This window comes from Buteo buteo, chromosome 9 (genome assembly GCF_964188355.1).
Source record: "Buteo buteo chromosome 9, bButBut1.hap1.1, whole genome shotgun sequence".
NCBI classification, from domain to species: Eukaryota; Metazoa; Chordata; class Aves; order Accipitriformes; family Accipitridae; genus Buteo; species Buteo buteo.
Genome location: NC_134179.1, coordinates 31800851 through 31817566, shown reverse-complemented (window position 1 = coordinate 31817566; position 16716 = coordinate 31800851).

Here is a 16716-nt window from a genome sequence, read left to right as displayed (position 1 = left end):
ACCACCCCGAAGTGCGCTCTGGCGAGCAACCGAACTACTTCTGAAATTGACTGTATAGAGCTGTCGCCCCTAATTACTATTCCTAGTCCTATTACTGTTATTATTGTTGCGTGACATGGCGTTCTGTAGGGCATTACCTTCGGCGTAGGCTCCAGAGCATCATCGTGCCTGAGGCAGGGAGCTGCACAAGCAAACTGGGACGCCGGCACTTACGTAACGGCAGGAGGACAGAAATATTCGAAGGAGCCAGCAAGACGGTCTGCCACTTCTGAGCTCGAATCACACTAGCCGTGCAACAGCATTTACGCCGCCGGTACAAAACGTGATTCTGCCTCTTCAAAAGACATTGTGCAAACCCTGAGACTCGGTTATGCTTTTTCCCTCCTTCGTTTTTATTGTGACACTTGAGGCTAGCTTCATGCAGAAGGCAGAAGGATATTTTTCTGCTAAGGGATGGATCATCTCTGGTCTGTGTCACTGGGAAAGAAAAACACTCACATAGAGCTGAAATGGAGAAGTTGGGAGAATCAGTGCCAATACACCTCTCAGTTTTCGTCTTTTCTGGCAGTGCTGCAGTGATTCTGCAACATTAGCATGCAGGGTGTTTACTGAGTGGATGGATGAAATCTGAGTTAGGCAGCAGAGATTACTCAGCATCATCCCTTCCTTTAGCGCTAGGCATGTTAACATGGGTGCTACCCTTGTGATAGGAGCATTTAACACTTGTGGCACCTATCCCGACACAACACGCAGTTACGGATCACATGCTTGGAGCCGGGATACTGCGTGGAAGAAGCAGACATACCGGGAGCTACAGCGAGGATTCTTGTGAAACTGGGGGGTATGTATCTAGGTCACCTCCAGCCATCCACAAAAATTCTCTCTTCCTGAAAATGAGTGTAGCCAGGCATATTGGACCTGACATTTTCCTCCTCTTGACGGTTGTGGGTTTTTTGGGTTGGGTTGGGTTGGGTTTTGTGCAGGAGGGGAACTGCAAAGCCTTTTTCATCCAGTGCTTTCTTACCTCTATTGTTTGTCCTGCTTCTTTGTTTTACTCCATGCCAGTTGCAGCATCAAAAGTGGCAAAGGAAGTAGATGCTGACATGCTCCTGAGTTTCCCCTTTCCACATACATCTTTTTGCTGAATAAATTCCTCACTTTGCCGTCTCTTTCAGCAAATGCCATTTTATTTTATCTTCCTGGGTTAACATGAGAGACATCTTTGCTACAAAAGCTTAGACTTCATATAATACTACTACTATAATTTGAAGCAATTCAGCAAAGTACTTGCTAGTGTAAGCTTCCTTCTTTCTCTAAATTGCAGCACTATATGCTGCACTGTATGTTTTGAATGTTCAGCTAAAATGATTGAGGTATATCCTGCCTATCAGTTATAGCAGGAAACCCACAGAAAGCTTACTGATTTCTGTAAAGCTATTTTGAGTTTAATATGCAGGAAAAAAAGATGTGGCTTATTTAAATCTCTTCCTCTCTGTATATTACACGAGAATATAATGTCACTCCACTTCAGCCTATTTGTTCTTATACCAAATAATCAACTCCAGCTGTGGACAGAGCTGGAGTACACCTTGTATGAAAAATATATTCCAAACTAAAGTGGTAGACATTGTAAGCTTCACTGTACTTACCCAGATTTTTTTGTTAGAAAAAAATTGTCTTCACCATCCTTGGGACAATGCACTACAATTTACCATCATTACTTTTCTTATTTTGCTTTTAATTGTTAAAAAATCACAAACTGAAACTGTTGCCACTATGGTGTTTGTAGATAGCCCTTCTGGAAGGAAAAGGGATTATATTTGCTAATATATAGCAGTTCTAGCAAGGGGCCACCTCACTTTCCATGCATGCTCTGTCATCATGACTGGGAATTTTTGGAAAGGGAAAGCTAGAAACATATTCAGATATTTTTATTCATTTTAAATTAATGACATCCTTACTCTAAGCATATACTTGATTCCACTATGATTTCAAACATGCTTAACATTCAATGGTCATATTAAATGAGGATTCTTTACTACATGTTGGCATTGTTTAAGGCAAGAAGTAAAAGACACGAAGAGTAGACACAGGAAAGACAGGAAGTATAGTAATGTAGGTAATTAGAGGCCCCTTGCTGTGTCCGAAGCAAATTCTTTAGTGTGCAGCACACTTCCACGAGCACTCAGGTGAGAAGGCCTCAGCTAAGGACAGGTGGCAGCCAGAAGAACTGCCCTGATGGACAAGTCTAGCCAGGCCCTGAAGGACAGTGTCCCTCCTCTAACAATCCCAGCTTCAGAGTACTCGGGTAAAGCGTGACAAACGGCAAAGAAAGAAATACAGCCAGTATCACCAAGGCTGGCTCCGTGTAACGGGCGGCACAGCACCCCTGAGGGCTGCTGCTTTTAGCTGAGACGCGAGTGAGGTCTTTGGCACCGAAGAATTCAGGGCACTCTTCCTCAGAAGAGAAATACTGCCTTTAGAGGAGGTAACGTTTCGGTTTGCCTCACTGTTGTGTCTCGCTGTGCGCAGTCCAATTCTGATCGCCAGAAAGATCTAAACCAAGTGGAGACAACCCAGAGGACAGCTGTGAGAATGGCAGGAGGTGTAGAAGGCACTGAAATAGCTGTTTAATCTAGAGATTAGAAAGCGATGGGATGTTTGAAAGCATTCAGAACCATAAAGGAGCGCTACAAAAGGAAGGGAATAATCCCTTCTCGGTGTCCACAGTGCATGGGACAAGAAGTAACGTGCCTACCTTGCAGCAGGTAAGATTGTCATAATGGAACCAAAAATTTTAGGAGGAAATAAAGCTTTGCACCACATACTGTAAGGAGGAAGTTGCAGTTTGAGTCACAGGAGATTTTAACGTACAGACTAGCCAAGCATCTTCCTGGAAAGCGTTTTATTTTTGTGATACTTAGTCAGGGTGCAGAACAGGATATCTCTTTAGGTGTCTTGATCTCTGCCGAGTCCATTTGCTGTGACTCTCTGAATGTTGAGGCTGGTTTGAGCAACAGAGCATACCCTTCTTTCTGCAGGTTTTGCAGCAAGCAGCAGTTGCCACTTCCTTCCTGTCCTAAACTGCCACACAGTATCGATGTGCAACCTTAAAACATTGCCACACACCTCCTTAGAGATGTGTGCAGTCCTACATCTCCATTTCATGTACCATGTCAAGTATAAATTTATAAGCTGTATAACTGCATGAATTTTTCTACATAAAGGTTTTGTATATTATATGTAAACATACTTGTGTGTGTTTATGTTTTATATTTAAATGTAACAAAACTGGGGTGAACAAACTTTGACAATAAATTAAAGATACAAGTAGAAGCCAAAGAATACATCCCCTCTAATATAAAATATACTGAATTACATGAAGTGTAGCAACAGACCATTTAACTTGCCTTGCATTGTGCTGAAATAATGAAAGTAATGGGATGAGATTACACAAAACTGAAGTGGGAGTAGAAAAAAAAATCAGAAAAAAAAAATCATCTGTTAAACTAGTATATAATACCATGATATATGATATGTTCTTGTAAGTGGAGTTATCAAACTTTTAACAGCTTAGAAATGCCTAAGTAGGATTTAAAGCTCTAAATGTACAGAATGAGCTCAGTCTAGCATATGGCAAGAGTCGAGCTAAAACAAATGGCATTTATTTCTAATGTTAGTCACCTCATTATTGTCAAGAAACTCATTATATGTGTTTGAAATTTATTGTTGTGCCAATTTTTCCTCATTTATGCTTCATAAGTTACACTAAATTGGAAAACATTTCTAAAAAGTCAAACTCCTAAACAAGAATGAAAAGTGGGCACCTCAGTATTGTTTAGAATAGGACTAAAAGGTTATATTACTTAAAGGTCATAAGCAAGCAGAAGTACTGCCAATATCAAAATTATATACATTCTGTTAGGAGCTGCCAAATCCAGTAGTTGAATAGCAGCAAGGCTGCCACAGCTCCACATCCCCAGATCCAGCCAGTAGCAAGGCTGAGTGTGCGCTCCCAGTAGGTGCACATACCATACACATACACATATAATACACATGGCTGCAAGCACAGTTCAACAGGGGCCAAAACCACAGCACTCGTGCAGACCTGATCCTGTTTCTCTCCTGGCTGATCAGGTTGAAAGCCTGTTAGAAGAAAGTATATGCAAATGCATATTCATCCCTAAAGCGTGGCTCCCTCTGGTAGCTGACTTTAAACACTCAATGGGGCCATGCCTAGCCCCTGGATTCCAGTCTCCACGCCTGCCGGCACCTGGGCATGCCAGGTCCCAGGGCCTGAGCCACACACACCTACACACAGGAATGGACAAACACACAAGGACACCCCATACTCTCCTCAAAGAGCTGGCTTTAGCCATTTAGTCCCTCCAGCAGCTGACCCCGAACTCCCTATGGCAGATCTCAGGTTCCCCCAGCAGCTGGGCTGGACCTTCTGGCCCCTCCAGTAGCCAACTCTCAGACCCCTGGTCCTTCTGGTATTACAGACACTCCAGTATTTGACTCGTTGGCCGCTTATCCTACTTTCTGGCTGATGGAGTTTGATGTTTGTTGGTGATTACACATGTTGACGTTCACACCCGTGCACACTGTGCACCTCGTCCGGGGTCTCCAGGCGCCGGCAGCAGAGATGCCCCAGCCCCTGTGGCCCCTGATCTGCTCCGGTTGCTGCACACACAGGTGCACACACAATAGGGAGCCCCTCACCCAGGAAAATAGTTAGAAATGGAGTTTAATGAGAAACCAGGGCAGACCGCACCAATCAGATGCAGGGAAGGGCCAGACAAGCGTACTGACCAGCAGCCTGTTTACAGGATGCATTTTATCCCTTTATCCCTTTATTTTCCCATGCTCCTCCACCCACCCTTGTGCCTCCAGGCTCCTGTCTGTCGTGGAGATGAGTCTTTAAACACATAACCTAACATTTTTTTTCATAACGCTTCAGCTTAGAAAAAGAAAAAAAAAAATATCGAACGTGATAAAAGTAACTTGTTTGACATGAACCAGTATTACAAAGCAAACATGATCTGATATTGCCACCGTGTGGACTCTATCAAAAAGGGCTTTCCTCTCGTGCTGGGCTAAAAAGATGCTGCAGGAACAGTCCAAGAAACTCTCAGCTACCAAAACTGAAGTTATTTGGAACTTCCTTACATTCTAATAGAGACAAGATATCTTTATCAGCTGTGCCTTTGAACAGCACTGGGCAGAATTTCAGCTGGCACCAATTTCAAGCAAACCTGGACAAATATCTTATCAGGAAAAGTCATAAAAACTTAGTGAATTAACTTTGTTATGTAACACTAGGCAGAATAATTGCATTTCTTTACTTGTTTGGAATTACATGTGTGAACAGAAAAATAATTTAGCTTAAAATATAAAGAAATTAAAATAATTGCTTCTCTGAAATACAATACTACAGGCAAACAGGAATTCATTGTGGTAAAAATATTAAACAAGACTGAAACCACGGAGGATGTCAGTGGTCACAGTAAAATGAAGCTTTGGACACTAAAGGAAAAGCCTAACCTGGTAGGAAGGGAGGGCTTACAGGAATGTTGGGGACATCAGAAGATGCCGAGGTGTCTTGTAAGGTTAACCTGAACGGACGTCTCAACAGAAATGGAGAACAGGGTGTTTAAGAAGGGGTGAGAAGCTTGGTGTGCCACTTGAGGCAGTCACAGCACCTGACAGGAGCAAACCTGGTGTTGCCAAGACATGAGAAGGAGGATGAAATCAGTCAGTACCCCTTGAGAAAGCATTTTTTTTTTTTTTTAAGAAGAATTGGATTTTGATCCTCTCCACTTCAGTTGTTCCAAGCAGTATATGGGTCTAGCGTAAGGCTTATCTCACTGATCCTACAATATGTACCTAGAGGAAACCCTGGTCCCATGATTTTTTGTGACCCGTAATCAACACATATAGGATTCTTATCCATCACTTTCATTACCTGACTATCGGCTGACTGATAGCCAGTGACTATTCTCTGTCACTGTCATTATGCTTGCAGTTCCAAATCTGTATTTGCTGACTTCTGTACTGGTCTTGATACAAAATGTATCAAAAAGCTATTTAAAAAAATAAATATTTAAAAGATGTTAAATCTGTTAAATGTAAAATATGTAAAATATGTTAAATATTTTAAGTGACAAGACATGTATCTCAGCCACTGTACACTATGTGTGAGTGAAAGAATTTATCCAAAGTCTTTCCTGACCTCACTTTGAATATATCTTAAATTCATTAGGTAGGAGAAGCATCTTGGTATGCATGAGAACTTCCCCGGGCAGTAATCTGTCATCTCTATGCAATTAATCTTATCAGATATTATTTTCTACCTTTTGATGTTGACAGATAGCACCAGAAGTTCTTCTGAACAACGTCAGGATTCTTCTATGAGACATCCATGATTTTCATCATGATCATTTTCATTCAGGAGTGTGAAACTCTGTCTTGTCAAATAACACATAATGAATAGGAAGCTTGGTGTTTTCTATGAAAAGCTGAAGCATAGAGAGACTTTTTTTTCAGATGGTGTTGTTTAAAACTATATTACAAATTCTGTAAAAAAATGCTGATTTAAAAGAAGAATTTTAGGAAGGAAGAGTATAACAGAATACAGAGACAGTGAAAAATAATGGCACACAAATCTCACATATGCAGAAACAGACAGGAATTTGAATAAGAACAAACACTTTTTGAATTGATAAATCGAATCTAAGAATAACATTATAAGACTTCTAATTGGCCTGTAGAAAGGCCAAGCAATATTGAAAGAAAAAGTTAGTGTGCTTACAAAATATCTTTCTTTGCTTTCCAAATTTATATGTTACCCATCTCTTGGCTTTAGCTGTCTCTCTCTGCTGTTTCACGGTGCTGTGCTTTATCCTGAAGGTGGCTGCAATTCATGTGAGTCATTCATCCCTGCAATGCCTGAATATTTTTTCACTGTATGTCTCCCATGTTCAGCTGTGACTAGGAGTTAATTAGGCAGTTTCAAGACTACAGCTCTTCTGCACTGCAGTGCTTACTTCAGGAAAATACTGTGCTACAATACAACTCTACAGAATGTAGTTAAAATTCTTCACAATAATTATTCAGTAAATATGCTGCTCCACTGGGACAAAAAGTCCCCAGGGGAACTCTTTCTTGCTACCTCACTGCTTTGGGTGAGTATCTTTTCATGTCTAGAGTAAATAATTGCCAAATGACATGCTTGGGAGCACAAACAAGCTTTTTCAAAAGTGCTTCTCTTGACAAAAATCTCTCCTAACTGTGTTTCTCTGACCTCCAAAAATGAAAATTTATAGCTGAAAAAGAAGCTCAGAGAGCCCACTGGTGATATATATCCTTACAGTGTTTCCTTTAAATTGCCAGTGTTTTTTCTTCAAATTGCCAATAGCACCTTTTCTAAAACTGCTCCTCCATATTATGGGGAGCACCATGCATTTTGATATTGGTAGTGCTGTTTGCAGATGCCTGTCAGTCGGAGTCAAATTTACAGGATAAAAGCCCAGATGCTTCTAGCTCCTCAGTGCTTGTCTCTGGAGATTTCATAAATTGTGAGTTCTCCAGAGACAGGTTTTTTTGTTGTTTACACAGTTTTTACAAAAGGAGTTCAGAGCAGATATAAAATACTACCAGAACAGTGGCCTGATTTTGTGTTCAGGTTGCATTGATGGGGATGACTATACCAGCCATCATTTCAACTAGCACCTCTGACTCTGAAGTACAGCACCCCAGAAATGAAAGGGCAACCTGCTACAGAATTACCTGGACCACCAATACTCTGCAGCACAGAGTTGCTACAGACTCACATCCTCTGGACACAGAAAAGAGTTAGCAATACGGTCAGTGGTGGCTTACACACGTGGGAGCATAAGAGTTACATAGAGCTGACCATATCTGCCTTTTTCACTGAATTTTTTCTGGTCATTTTGTTTCTGCCCAGGCTTTGACAGCTCCAGGCCACTCTGATTTTCCATTCTTCAATGTTTCAATATTATAAGCCTCAGGGCTTCAGGTATAATGATGAAGCACTAAATGACACTGAGGCATTCTTAATTAATTTTGGGGGTCTATATAGCTCCCCCTGCCTAGCTCCAAAGCATTTTTGTTTTGCCAGTTTCTGGCAGAACATAGGGTTAAGTACAAGGCTCTGAAACTATGCTACACTTTTAACCACAAACCGGATAATGTGCCCAGTGGTCCAACAATCTTGAACCCTCTGTATTCCCGCAAGTACCTCTGTTGATCCAGCTGAACCTGAACTCTGAGGCCTGAATGTAAGGCAGAGCCTACCAGGTTCTTCTGTTCTCCAATCTCCACCTTAATTTGCAGCTGTAGAGGTCAGCCACCTGATAGTTTTCAGAGTAGACTAGGGAGGAGCCAGAGTTGATCCTCACTGAATCCTTGGAATTTTTCTGTTTTCTGTTGTCTTCTGATGAAAACCATGTTAGAGGCTTCCCATCCCTCTTCTCTCATCTCAAAATTCCCAGCTCAGCTCCAGTCAGCTCAACCCATCCCAAGAAAAATCCAAACAGATTTCATTCTGTGGCTGAGGAGTAGGAATGTGAAGTCTGCCTGCTTAGTTTATTGACTGTTCTTCAAAAGAAGGCAGCAATAAGGGATTAATCAGCCTGTCTGAGGGTATCTTTCTCTGATATTACCTGAAGATTAGACGTAGGTTGTCATCACCAAAGAAGAATCTTTCATAATATATTCCTGAGAGCTGGCAACGCTTGTTTCAAAAGACATGTGACTGTCTTTGTCTCTACTATCTTTGTCTTCAGAACTGGAAAGTGGAAGCATTCTTGCTGACATTAATTCCCCTATTACTGCTTCCCCTTACCATTTCTGATGGTTGTCTAGTTGATGAAATCTCCATGGTATTGCCTATTTTTTTAATCTCAATCCATGCCCTATCATGACAGTCTTATTTATGCCTTAGGACTGTTCCCAGAGCTCTTTGGTTAAGATCAGGTGATCTTAATTGAAAGGGTCAGGAGTAATTTCTGGTGCATGCCCTTCTATTGTACATTTCAGTCTTACCTGGTGCTTGCTTTCATTGTTTGACTGGCCCATGTCAAGTAGTCAGATTGTTGAGTGCTTTACTTTTATAAGCTATATGCTTTGCTTTTGTAAATTGTCTGTTCCCTTACATTTTCATCATCTCTCATCATTTTATTTCCTGATCTTTTTAACTGCTCAGATCACCATTGTAAGTCAACGAAATTCAATTTATTGATGCGGATTTCTGTATGCTAAAAATCTGCTTCAGAAGTCTTGCATCTTAGAAGTGCTTGTCCCCCAGGTCTTTTCCAGAATGAATGAGGAGTTATTCTACTGAAAGTTTCATCAGTGTAAAACTGAAAGCATACATGAAAGTGTACATGAAATCAGTATCAAGCTCCTTGTACTTAGTGGTAAATGATTGTCTACATCTGGAGTTTCTGCAGTCAGTCTGTGCTTGGATGCCTGTGTCCACAACTCCTGGCCCTTACAGCTCAAGATTTATTCATCTTACTCTCCATAATAGCAAGCCATCTGAGAGCAGTAAAAATTAATGACCTGCAATAGAAAATGGTTAAATTAATTATTCACCAGTTTCCAAAGGACCATAATTGCATTTCCATTCTCTGTGGAGCTCTCTCATTAGCTTGCTGAGGGACTGGGGTGCTCAGCAGCGTGGAGGGTACAAGTACAGATGTTTGCATGGGTGCTCGGGAGAGAGGGAGTAGTGGGGATTGTCAGGGGTGGCTAGGATGGCTACATGGGTGAGGGCAAAGGTTTGGATGTTTTGTGGCTCTGAAGAGTATTGGGATGTCTAGATTTGCTGCAATAAGAAGGAAGGGATATGTGGAAGGAACGACTACTGCGGGCTTTCATCAGAGTAAAATTTCTGTAGTTAGTTTGGGAGAGAAATTCTCTGGGACGCGTGGGTATGTTGAGGGAAATACAGCTTCCTTGACAGGGCGCTTTTATCTTTTTCCCACTAAAAACTCTTCAAGTACCTGCTTTTGCTTTTGGCTACTTCTCTGCTTAAGCTGAGGTGCAACAGACAAAGTACTTGCTGCCAGCATCTTGTCTTCACAGCAGTTGGTAATGGGCCTGCCCTAATGAACTGCAGCTTGACATGCAAGGTGAGGATGACAGACCTGCCAAATACGCACCTTGTGAAATGCCTTTAAACCTCAAATATCGCTCTCAGAGGAAGGGAAAGAAAATCATCAAAGAAAATATATCAGTGACTGAAGGTTTGGACTTTTGCTTTTCAATATGATGTTTTCTTGCAGACTACAGGAAACAATCATCTGCGCAACAAAGAAAAGCAAATCACCTGGTCTCTGCAATTTGTACAGTGCTTAAGTACAACAGACTCATGATTGCCATATGGGATGCCTTGGGGAAACTATAATAAGAATAATAAATAATAACAAAACCAAGCAAGCTAAGTTGGCATACAGGACATTGCCCATGGACTTTGTAGCCCTCAGAACCTTTATTTACAGTGTTATGAAGTATTGTGGCACTCTGTACTTTTGTGGGTGATTTATCCTGGCTTTAGATACTTCAGAACATTCTGACATAATATACACTTTAATTTTCCTTGGGCAAATCAAAAGTAGTGTAACAGAGAAATACAAGTCCAGCTAATTTCCTCATGAGTTGCATTTCAATTTTGTTGGATTTATAGGAATAAATGGATACTCTGTGACTACGGTGTGATCCTGTCAATCAGAGGAAGAGAAGATTAAACATTCATGACTACTGAAAGGCAATTTCCTTCAATTGTTCATCATGCCTCCATTCTTAAACCTTCCCCATAGGATTTCCTCTTGCTCTAAACTTCAGAAAAGGTTTTGTTTTTCTCGATTTTTTTTTATGGTACTAGTAAAGTGATGAAGAGGGTCATCATGATCAAATATTTGTTGTTGTTTTGCTTTGTGTTACTCATTTACCTATGGTGTGACTCAGAAAGCAGATTTTTACTGTCATAAGCCATTTGCCTAGAAAAATGAAAGAAGAATTTTCAATCTGTTTCAATCTATCAAACAAATGCAGTCATGAAAATTAAGCAGTATACCCACAGTAAATCTAACTAAATCAAACCAAAATGGTATCTGTGGTGGTGTATGATTCCACAAAGACTATTTTTTCATGACTAGCCTGGTAGACCAGTTATAGGTCTGGGAAAAATAATGAAGTAATCCAGGCGTAATGCATTAGACTGGGAAAAATCCTGTTAGAAAGTGGCTCTGAATTATTTTTTTTAAGCACTGGAATCTATAGAAGAATATAGCTTTGGAAACAGCCTTACTAAAAACATATGGACAGTAAAGTTTTTGTTCTTACCATCCTTCTATTCTCATTTCTGGAAGATATTTCAGATATACAGGAGATTTAAATACTCTCTAAATGCTTATCTGCCCATGCCGCACCTATTATGATATCTCAGTATGTGTAGGGATATTTTCATTAGCAGCAATGTGTTTGGATTAAGCTCTTATCTAACACACATAATGAAATGACAGCAGGGAACTATTTCTGCTAAAATGAATATAAAAATAGGTCCCAGAAACATACCCTGAATCCAGTATGCTATGTTTCTTGGTGCGCCTAACTGTGTGATAAAATGAAGACCATGTCAGTGGTAAGTCCCAGTTTACGCCTCAGCAAAAGGATTACAGATAAGAGTCTCTGCCCATCTAGGGACAGCAACACTGCAGAGGTACTGAATATCCACACAGATCCACAAGTCCACATGAAATTGGTAGCATGCAGGAAGATTTTTTCCTGTTCTAAGGCAATGCTGCATGATGAGTCAAGTCCATTAAATTCCATGTGACAACTGTAAACATTATTTGTCAATGAAATAAAAAATTTCAGACCACCCTAGGGAGTGCGAAAAATGGATTCCATTTCATTCCATCTTTTTAACAGCAGGTAGGACAGAATACAACAGCAAGAGATTATTTTTTTGTCCAGCACTGGTAGCTGGATGTAAAACTTACAGCTCAACTGTAGAGCTATATCAGTTACTACAAAAAAGTTAACATATGATTTTGTTGTCATAGTGAATTGCATTTGGGTGTTGTTTCTTTCTCTCCCCTTACTTGGTCCCTTTCTTAATGGGCAGTAGAAAGAATAGGATGGTAATCTGAATTAAGGTAATGAGTCTACTGAATGTCATGCTTCAGCACTGCTGCTGTCAGGAGGTTCAGGGGAGCACAACTGGATAGAAAGACTCTGAGGTGTATTGCCCTGTCCTTTTACTTCTAGCATCATAGCTGAAGACAAGGAAATACTGCACTCTGAAGAAATAATGGCAAATCTCTTTCCTAGATTGTAAATTTGTGCAAAACTGGCAAATTTGGCCATTGGATAAAAATTTTCCACCCTTTGGAAAGCATATTGGTGGATTTCATCTTCATCTGCTGAACGGGAAGTGGTTCACAGGATGCATTTGTAGGAGAACAGAGAGCCAGGAGGGATTTTTTGGCTTGTTGACTCCAGTTCTCTGCCCCTATGAGCAATCATATCATATAATCCTCTTTAGTAATTTATCAAGCTTCAACTTGAAGGTTGAAGCTAGGTGAGTTTATGCCTCTGTTTTACCCAATTAATTCCTTGTGAGGAAAGAAATCTTAGATAATGATAGTACCTTGTTTTCTTCTGTTCTGGGATGGTAACTCACAATTTAGTCTCCTGATAAAATAAAAGTTTGAGTTTGGGGTTTTCCAGTTAGAGTCCAAACTGCTAGCTCCACGTGGGCCACCACAAAATATCATGCAAGCTGTTAGATACAAAAGTGAGAGAGGAAATTCCTGGCTTTCTGTTAGCCCCAAAGAGCTCATCTTTGCCCCCTCCCCCTTTCACCTCCTTGTGTCCGCAGGGGTGACCTGCATTACCCTGGTGCACAGCTGGACCCACACAAGCCCCATAACGCCAACTCTCAGCATCATACTCCCTGGCTGTTACCTGGCTGCGGGAATACAGTGCAGAGGTGCTAAAACTGGCTTTTGCCCATACGACTTACCACTATTGCTTGCAGCAGGACCCCCCATCCCTTTTAATGTTAAGTATTTGAGATATACAAACCTGGCTGAAAGAAATTTTTTTTCTCTCTGGCCTTAAGTTTAACCAGTGCTGAAATGCATTAACATAAAATACATATTGCTGTGTACCCTTTTTTAATTGTCTCCCCCTCACTTTCCCACACACATGTAAATGCACAAACACAGTCTTTAACATCAAAAATATTATTAAAAAGATCAGTAATCTGAAAGTGTCTGGCTGGCAGAAGGGGAGGGCTCTCCTCTGCCTCTTTTTATGTCTCTCAGTCAGCTTTCACTAGACTATATGAGACTTCCATGTTAGGGAAAAAATATGGTTTCAGAGCTTTAAGTTGAATATTGGATCTGAAATTTTTTTACATCTTCCAGTAACTAGAAAGTGTATTCACATTCTGCCCAGTGACATTATCTTCCCAATCATGTAATGGTACATAATTAGCAATAGGGACCTTCTTTTTATGTTAAGTCCTTAGGATTTCACACATCCCAAAAATATTGAATGTCTGAAATTCTCATGTGTTTCCTACCCACGATTCTTTCTCTGAAAAATCTGGAGAAAAATTAGTTACATCTAATACACTCCTGGAAACCAAAGTCTTTTCTGAGATGACGACATTCATGCAGTTAGATTTCTTTTCATTCATAGCAGACATATCATATCAAAAGGTGTATTCTGACAGAGCCAGCATGTGAAGTAGGTTATTTAACCTGTAGCAGGTAAACTGCAGAAATCAGCTGTTTGATCTTGAAGAGGATTGATGTGAGTCATTATAGGCACTAAAGTCAAGCTGTAGTTTCTCTATCTTTTGTCACACTATGAGCAGCATTTAAAATGGATAGTTTGATGGGAGACAGGAACATTTTTCATCACTGGTCAAAGAACAAAAATTCCTGAGTTTTTCTTCGTGCATCCGGAGAGCTGTAAAACTAACCAAGGACAAATATGAGGCTGCTGAAATATGAAACAATTAAAGGAAATCCCAGCCTAAATCATAATCTCCAGATGGAAAGTGTAAAAAAAAAAGAAAAAGTTTCACTGGCTGGTGATTCTACTCTTTTTCATTCTTTTTTTTCAGTGAACTCTGCTTACATTTGAAATAAAAAGATTTTGTGGGTTCACGCAGGACAATTCAGCAGATATACCTATGTTTCCTCAAGAAGTGCCTGTACCAGTAAGCAACTGAAAAACTGAAAATGAGTTTTCAGCAAGTTTCTTTAAAAATCTGACATGGTGTTCCTTTTCTGCTTTTAGTGGCAGTGGTACGACCCTTCTGTCTGGCAGTGACTGACAGTAGCTAAGATCTGAGTTCAATCTGTAGGGCTTACTGGCCATACTTAATCATCACCATGAGCCCTGGCCAGCTGAAAAAATGGTTTCAACTAAATTGATCTCTATGTGCCCAGTAAAGTATCTCTCTGCTCTAAGTGTTTTGTTAAACAGAAAACATCTAGCCCTTCAGGGGTTTATTGGAGGGCAAAGAAAAAATGTAACAGTCATAATATATCAATGGGGAAAGCATAAATGCCTCAGAGAAAGCAACTGCCAGCCCTGCCGGAGCAAGCTGGCAATGGTGCTAAGTCCTCCCCCCGTGGCTGCACATGGCTGAGGAAGCCGGCAACTCCTCACCTGCCGGGGCTACCCTGTGTACCTACCATTTGGTTGCCCACAATTTTCCTAATACATGATGATACCCATCACATTTATTTCCCCTGAAAGTTCTTCTCTTTCTTCAGGGTTAGGGCTTGTGCTGTTGTAAATTCAAAGCACCTCCCCTCATTTAATCAATACATTCAAAACCTTAAGGACAGAATTCAGTTCCTCTTTTCAAGGGGTAAAAGGCTGCTCATTTCATTGGCATTGAACTCACTTACATCAGCAATGTGTTTGACAGCTCGTCCTCTACATACCACTGTCTCCCATCAGTGTGTTATACTTGCCAGTATAATGAATGGTGATGAGCATTTTTATCCATGAGGGTACCTCAAGTTATGATGATTCTGTTTTCAGGAAATGATACTTCTCAATACAGAAAAATGGAAGGACTAATGGGGTTACCAAGAAAATGAATTCTTGCAATACTCAGAAATAAAATGAACAGAAACAAAATTAGTCTAATATTTGAAATAATAAATTAAGGCAAGGTTTATGATGTACCAATCTGCTTTTGCTTTTTGTTGAAGAAGATGACATTTTAATTATGACATCTCAGGATTTGATACACTGTACCTATTTTAGATGAGTTCTGTTGCAAAAACTTTCAATTCTTTCATTTTCTTGCAAGAGTAAATAGTGGAAAGAGAGTTTGAAACTGATCTGAGAGAGCCTCCTGCTTTGCAAGTCATTGTAAGCCAACATCACCTTGATTCATTTAAAACTTTATTTGCTGCAACTTGCTGATAAGCATTACAGGTGTATGGACCAGGCAACACTTTTGGTGGTCCAGCTTCTCTGATCTGCTGCTGCTGACAGTTGCCCATATCAGCTGTTTGTTTCTGAGGAAAATGAGAGAACTCCCACCTTGGAATACCTTGTCCAGAGAGAAACCGTCATGCTGCTTCTCATTGCTGTTGAATTCCTCACAAAGCATTAAGGTTCATATTTAATACACTTGATAATATGGAAGATTTAATTATCTGTATAAGTGTCCATGTCTGAACTCAGCTGCTTTTCAACTGGATTAAAGTCAGTGTTTAATTCTGTTTTACAATGATTATCTCAGTAGATGCATTCAGTAAACTAAAATCACTAAATTTCTTCTTTTTATAGTTTACAATAATTCAGTTTTGTTGTATTTCCATCTACTCCTCAGAGCACAAAACTAACCCCAGTCATAGAATTCTTTAATTTGTATATTTTTAACATCTGCTCTGGTATCTGTGTCCCGAACAAACTAAATAATCTTTCTTATCAAGTTGTATCTTGTTCACAGACATCTGAAAACCAGATATTTCTCATTCAGGTGCTTGACTCAGTATTTGGATATGTCATTTTAAGCACCACTTTTGAAAGCCATCAGTCTTCCATTAACCATCAGGGTATCTTTACTCAGTACTTTTAAAAATCTGTTTCATGCAAAAAAATCCCAAACAAAAAAAGATTCAACCTTAAAATCATGCCAGATCCAAATCTTAAGATTGGAATATTCCTAAATTTTGGGGAGTCCTGAAATTCATTGTGAAAAATAGATGTAACTGATTCTGTTCTTTTTAACAATGGGCAAAACAAAACCTCGTACAACTCTTCAAAGAACAGAGTTTGACAATCACAGCAGAATGTTTATGGACATCCATTATCTGCCATATATTTAAGAGGAAAATAGTTAAAATCAGGTCCTACAGAATTTATCACATAAATGCAAAATCATATATTTTATTAATCCCCATACATTCTCCATTAATTCTGTGTCTGTGTCATTAAATATCTTGGCTATTTTCTTTTGTAGGGCTGTTATTATTGCTATTTGTTATATTTAGCAGCAGTACCTACAAATTCCAACAGGGAATTAACACTGCATTGTATTAAAGCTGTCCAAACGATTAGCTCAAAGTCTGTTTGTGTTGAACGGAACTCATATTTTAGAATGGGGTGTGGAAAGGAAAAGAATTGGCAAAGGAAATTTGA